The following is a 7,408-nucleotide window of genomic DNA, read 5'->3' as shown; positions in this document are numbered from 1 at the left end:
TCTGATCCAATCCTTCCAGAAGCTCAGCATCCATGGGCTAGTTGAATCCGTGGATGTGTCAGTACTCTACACCAGCATTCCTCATGATGATGGCATCACAGTAACAGCTTCAGTACTCAATACCAACAACTGCCAATCTCTGAGCACTGTCCTACAACTCATCCGCTTCATTCTCAACCACATTTTCACCTTTGGCAACCAGTTCTTCATCCAGACACATTGAACAGCCATGGGGACCAAATTTTCACCCCAGTATGCCAACATTTTCATGCAGAGGTTCGAACAAGGCTTCTTTTCTGCACAGGACCTCCAACCAACACTACACACCAGATATATTGATGACATTTCTTCCTCTGGACCCATGGTGAGGAGTCACTGAAACAACGATACTGTGATATTAACAAGTTTCATCCCACCATCACACTCGCCACATTCTTTAGTATCTGTCTCATTTTTGAACACATGCAGCTCTATCAAGGATGGGTATCTCAGCACTTCTCTGTACCACAAACCTACGGATAACCTGACAGTGCTACACTTCTCTAGTGAAACATATTAAAACAGCCACCCCCTCTGGACAAGTCCTTCACATACACAGGATCTGTTCAGGTGAGGAGGAACATGGCAGACACTTGGAAGTACACAAACATTCTCTCATAAGAACGGGGTACAATGTTCAACTTATCAACTGCCAGTTCCAATGTGTCACAGCAAGAAATTGGAATGACTTCCTTTAGGAGACAGACACGAGCTGCAACCAAAATGGTACCCTTTGTTGTCCAGTACTTCTCAGGAGCTGAAACACAACGCCATGTTCTTCACAGCCTGCAACACATTATTGATAAGGATGAGCACCTCGCCAAGACCTTCCTCACGCCTCCACTTCTCGCCTTCAAACAACCGCCAAACTTTAAACAGATAATTGTTCTCAGAAAACTGCCTGGCCTTCAGGACAACACAATACAACTCTGTCACGGCAGATGATGAAAGACGTATCAGTGTGTTGACATGATTACCACCATTACACGTGGGGACACCACCCACCGTGAGTACAGCAGGTACTCATGTGACTCAGCCAACATTGTTTATCTCATACGCTGCAGGCAATGATGCCCTGAGTCTTGGTATATTGGTAAGACCCAGCAAAGGCAACAGCAACAGATGAATGGACACTGCACAACAATCACCAGCGAGGAGTGTTCCCTTCCAGTCGGGAAATACTCCAGTGGTCCGGGACATTCAGCCTTGGACCTTCGGGTGACTATCCTTCAAGGCAGACTTCAGGACAAGCAATCACGGAAAGTGGCTGTGCAGAGGCTGATAGCCAAGTTCAATACCCATGGAGATGGCCTCAACCAGGACCTTGGGTTCATGTCACACTACACTATACATTCTGTGTGTCTCTCTCTCTCACTCACACGCGTACATTCACACACACCCTTTCGCAGACTTATACCCCATTACACTCTCTCACACACACATGATCACTCGGTTTCTCCTGCACACACTCACACATAAAAGTTTGTGGGTTGAATTTGTACTTGCAGAATCGCATTTTATTTTGCTCAAAAACTCATACACGTAAGATTCTGTAATACCACGATAGAAATAGAATCCGTCTGACCTAACACTGGGCCACAGACAGACTTTAACTTAACATCTGATTGAGATGACACCTATTATTAAAAGTTGGCTTGACAACGTAACTTTTGAAAAGTTCTGGGATTTACATGTGAAGGAATCAAAACTAACATGGTCATTCTAAAAGATGGTAGAGGTCAGCTAAAGTTGTTTAATATTCCATTCCATGACACTGCAATCCTGTTGCTTTAAAGACTGTGTGTTATGATTTTGCTCCACAACCAACCGATGAAGGAGCAGCGCTTCGAAAACTAGTGATTCCAGATAAACCTGTTGGGCGACAACGTGGCATTGTGTAATTTTTAACTTTGAAAATCTGACAGTCATGCCAACATCTCCATACTGCGCTTGCTACTCGGTGTCAGCAACGAAATGCGCATGTTCTACGGTGTCAGCAAGACATTACGCATGCTCACGCAAAAAGCGGAAACACTCTGTGACTTTGTTTTGATGGACCAATGAGAAGCTCTGGAGGACCGGATGGAGACTGGTCCTCCTGCCAATCACAGCAAACCCATCGTTTGGATGCGGAAGTAGGACCATGTGCTTCTGAGGTGGTTGCTGCTTCTGCTCCCCTCTCTCTGAATGAAGATTGAGCTTCACCCCAGACTGCAACTTCCTTCCTCTGTCCAACATCTGTGAGTACAACACACTTTTCTCAACCCCTTTTCCATTCTGGGGTTGAGCTGTTGACTTGCAGGAACTGAAGGGAAACGGAGTGAATCCAGGGAGAGGACAGACTCTGGAAAAGTTAAAAACAATGACTGCAGATGCTGAAAACCAAATACTGGATTAGTGGTGCTGGAAGAGCACAGCAGTTCAGGCAGCATCCAACGAGCAGCGAAATCGACGTTTCGGGCAAAAGCCCTTCATCAAGAATAAAGGCAGTGAGCCTGAAGCGTGGAGAGATAAGCTAGAGGAGGGTGGGGGTGGGGAGAGAGTAGCATAGAATACAATGGGTGAGTGGGGGAGGAGATGAAGGTGATAGGTCAAGGAGGAGAGGGTGGAGTGGATAGTTGGAAAAGAAGATAGGCAGGTCGGACAAGTCAAGGAGACAGTTACTGAGCTGGAAGTTTGAAACTAGGATGAGGTGGGGGAAGGGGAAATGAGGAAGATGAGGCGTTCTTCCGCCTCGGAACACTTCAACCCGAGGGCATCAATGTGGTCTTCAACAGCTTCCTCATTTCCCCTTCCCCCACCTCATCCTAGTTTCAAACTTCCAGCTCAGTAACTGTCTCCTTGACTTGTCCGGACTTGTCCGACCTGCCTATCTTCTTTTCCACCTATCCACTCCACCCTCTCCTCCTTGACCTATCACCTTCATCTCCTCCCCCACTCACCCATTGTACTCTATGCTACTCTCTCCCCACCCCCAACCCTCCTCTGGAAAAATTAGTCCAGGTCTTTTTTCAATGGCAAATACAGGAGAATTGACATTTCAGGCTCGAGCCTTTCATCAGTAATGATGTGTGGATGAACAAAGGGGCCTCTGCGTCCTTCTAATCCAGTCAGTGCAAGTTGTCAGACAGGTGCAGCAAGTAGTGAGTAAAGCAAGTGGTATATTAGCAAGAGGAATTGAGTTCAGAAGTGGGGACGCCTTCCTGCAGTTTGGGCGTAACTGAATATATCCAAGGCTGAGTTCATCTGAGTTTTGAACAACAAGATGTGATGGTTATGGGGGAAGAAAGACCAATACAGATCACTTACAGAAACAGACCCTTCAGTCCAATTAGTCCATGCTGACTATGTTCTCAAACTAAACTGGACCCACCTGCCTGTGTTTCACCTGTATCCCTCTGAACCTTTTATATTGGAGTCATAGAGATGTACAGCACAGAAACTGACCCTTCGGTCCAATTTGTCACTGCCTATCAGTTATCCTAATCTAGTCTATTTGCCAGCCCTGGGCCCATATCCCTTGAACCCCTTCTATTATAGACCAATCCAAATGCCTTTTAAATTCTGTAATTATACCAGTCTCCACCACTTCCTCTGGCTGGTCATTTCATACATGCACTACTCTGTGTGAAAAGGCTCCCCTTAGAGCTCTTTTATGTCTTTCCCCGTTTGCCCAAAACCTTTAGTTCTGCACTCCCCCACCCCAGGGAGAAGACTTTGTCTATTTACCCTATCCATGCCTCTCATGATTTTATAAACCTCTCAGATCATCCCTCAGCCTCCGATGCTGCAGGGGAAACAGCCCCAGCCTATTCAGCCTGTCCCGAGAGCTAATTTTTTCAAATCTGGCAACATGCTGGTAAATCTTTTCTGAACCCTTTCAAGTTTCACACCGTCCTTCTGATGGGCAGGAGACCAGAGTTGCACGCAATATTCTAAATGTGGTCTCACCAATGTCCTGTCGAGCTGCAACACCATCTACCTCCCAACCCCTTTACTCAGTGCTGTAACCGATAAAGGAAAGCATACCAAATGCTGCCTTCTCTATCATATCTACCTGGGAGTCTACCTTGAAGGAACTATGAACCTGCACTCCAAGGTCTCTTTGTTCAGCAACACTCCCCAGGAGCTTACCATAAAGTGTATAAGTCCTGCTTTGATTTGCTTTTCCAAAATAAGGTACCCCATGGCAGGCTCATGCAAAAACTACGGAGGTATGGCATTGAGGGTGCATTAGAGGTTTGGATTAGGAATTGGCTGGCTGGAAGGAGACAGAGGGTAGTAGTTGATGGTATAGGTTCATCTTGGAGTGCAGTTACTAGCGGTGTTCCACAAGGATCTGTTTTGGGACCATTGCTGTTTGTCATTTGTATAAATGACCTGGAGGAGGGGCTTGAAGGCTGGGTGAGCATGTTTGCAGATGACACGAAAGTCGGTGGAGTTGTGGACAGCGAAGAAGGATGTGGCAGGTTACAGCGGATATGGATAAGTTGCAGAGCTGGGCAGTAAGGTGGCAAATGGAATTCAATGTAGCTAAGTGTGAAGTCATTCACTTTGGTAGGAGTAACAAGAAGATGGATTACTGGGCTAATGGTAGACTACTTGGTAGTGTGGATGAGCAGAGGGATCTTGGTGTCCATTGACACAGATCTTTGAAAGTTGCCACCCAGGTAAGTAGTGCTATGAAGAAGGCATATGGTGTACTGGGCTTTATTGGTAGAGGAATTGAGTTCCGGAGTCCTGAGGTTATGTTGCAGTTGTATAAGACTCTGGTGTGGCCTCATCTGGAGTATTGTGTGCAGTTTTGGTCGCCATACTATGGGAAGGATGTGGAGGCTTTGGAACGAGTGCAGAGGAGGTTTACCAGGATGTTGCCTGGCATGGTAGGAAGATCGTATGAGGAAAGGCTGAGGCACTTGGGGCTTTTATCGTTGGAGAAAAGAAGGTTTAGGAGAGATTTGATAGAGGTGTACAAGATGATTAGGGGTTTAGATAGGGTTGACAGTGAGAACATTTTTCCGCGTATGGAGTCAGCTGTTACTTGGGGACACAGCTTTAAATTAAGGGGTGGTAGGTATAGGACAGATGTTAGGGGTAGATTTTTTACTCAGCGGGTTGTGAGTTCATGGAATGCCCTGCCAGTAGCAGTGGTGGACCCTCCCTCTTTATGGTCATTTAAGCGGGCATTGGACAAGCATATGGAGGTTATTGGGCTAGTGTAGGTTAGGTAGGCTTCAGTCGGCGCAACATCGAGGGCCGAAGGGCCTGTACTGCGCTGTATTTTTCTATATTCTATAATCCAGCACTTCACACTTATTTAAATTAAACTTCATCATTCATGTACTAATCCAAATGTCTTTTAAATGTTCTAACTGTATCTGCATCCACCCCTTTGTCTGGAAATTCATTCCACACACAAACCACTCTCTGGTGGGGGGGGGGGGAGGAAAATGGCGATCCTCATGTCCTTTTAAAATCTTTCTCCTCTCTCTCTCTTTCAAATTTTGCTCCGTAGTCTTGAACCCCCATTCTAGAGAAAGGATTTTGGCCGTTCACCTCATCTATACCCGTCACAATTTTATACTCCTCCTCTGCTCCAGTGGAAAAATTTCCAGCCCATTAACCTGAATGTAGGTATATTCATGGCAGGTCAGGCAGCATCCGAGGAGCTGCCTGACCTGCTGTGCTTTTGCAGCACCACTCTAATCTAGACTCTGGTTTCCAGCATCTGCAGTCCTTGTTTTTACCTTTTACGTCAGTATACTCATATCTACTTATGATCTGTTCAATGCTGGTGCAAGCTCGACAGGCTCAATGGCCTATTCCTGCTCCCAATTTGCACACTCCTAGTCCAGGACAGCAAGAGACCATAAAACACAGGAGCAGAAATTAGGCCTCTCAGCCCATCAGGGCTGCTGCACTATTAAGTTCTGGCTGATAAGTTTCTCAATCCCATTCTCCCACTTTCTCCCTGTAACCCTCAATCCCCTTGATACTCAAGAACCTATCTGTCTCCATCTTAAATCTACTCAGTGACCTGGCCTCCACAGCCTTCTGTAGCAATGAATTCCACATATTCACCACTCACCGGCTGAAAACGTTTCACCTTATCTTTGTTCTAAAAGATATTCCTTTTACTCTGATGCTGTGCCCTCAGGTCCTAGACTCTCGTCCCAATAGGAACATCTTCCCCATGTGCACTCTGTCCAGGCCATTCAGAATTCTGTCTGTTTGAATTAGATCTCACCCCTCCGCAAGTGTGGGCCTGTTAATCAGCATGAACCACACCCTTCGGGATGAGTTACAGCAGGAATTAGGTTCAGCAAAGTCAGAATGGAGGAAGTGTGTGTGGGATGGAGATTCTCAGCTTTTAGGGGATGAGAGAGGAAGCGAAGTTCAATATAAATTAGAATTGATCGGATGGGCTGATGGGCCAAGGAGTCGCAAAATGAGTTTAATTTAGATAAATGTGAGGTGTTACATTTTGGAAGGCAAATCAGGGCACGACTTACATAATTAATGGGAAGCGATGCTAAACAAAGTGTCCTTGCAGGTTCATAATTCCTTGAAAGTGGAATTGCAGGGAGACAGGATTGTGAAGAAGGCATTTGGTACGCTTTCCTTTATTGGTCAGAGCATTGAGTACAGGGGTTGGGAGGTCATGTTAGGCCACTTTTGGAAAACTGTGCAATTCCAGTTGCCCTCCTCTGGAAGAATATTGTGAAACTTAAAAGGGTTCAGAAAAGATTTACAAAGATGTAGGCAGAGTTGGAGGGTTTGAGCGATATGAAGATGCTGAATATGCCAGGAATAATTTCCCTGGAGCATTGGAGGCTGATGGGTGACCTTACAAGAGTTGATAAGGGGTATAGATAGGTTGGATAGCCAAAATCTTTTCCCCATGATAGGCGACTCCAAACCTAGAGTGCATAGGCTTCACGTGAAAGGAGAAAGATTTAAAACGGACCTGAGGGGCAACTTTTTCACACAGAGGATAGTGCATGTTTAGAATGAGCTGCCAGAGGAAGTGGTGGAGGCGACTACAATTACAACATTGAAAAGGCATCTGGATGGGTATGTGAATAAGAAGGATTTAGAGAGATACAGGCCAAATGCTGGCAAATGGGATTAGATGAGTTTAGGATATCTGGTCGGCATGGATGAGTTGGACCGAAGGCTGTGTTTCTGTGCTGTATGACTTTAATCATCTTGCGTGAAAGCAGAAGTGTTGTTGTGAAGATTGAACTTTCAGAGCAGCTTTCAAAGATGTTTTGCCTTTACTGGAAGCAGAAGAAGTGACAATGAAGTATTTCATTGGTAAGACAGCAACTGAGTACGTGAGCACGTTTAGGATTTTGGTGGAAAGTGG

This window comes from Chiloscyllium punctatum, chromosome 36 (assembly GCF_047496795.1).
Source record: "Chiloscyllium punctatum isolate Juve2018m chromosome 36, sChiPun1.3, whole genome shotgun sequence".
NCBI lineage: Eukaryota > Metazoa > Chordata > Chondrichthyes > Orectolobiformes > Hemiscylliidae > Chiloscyllium > Chiloscyllium punctatum.
This window is presented reverse-complemented; position numbering follows the sequence as displayed.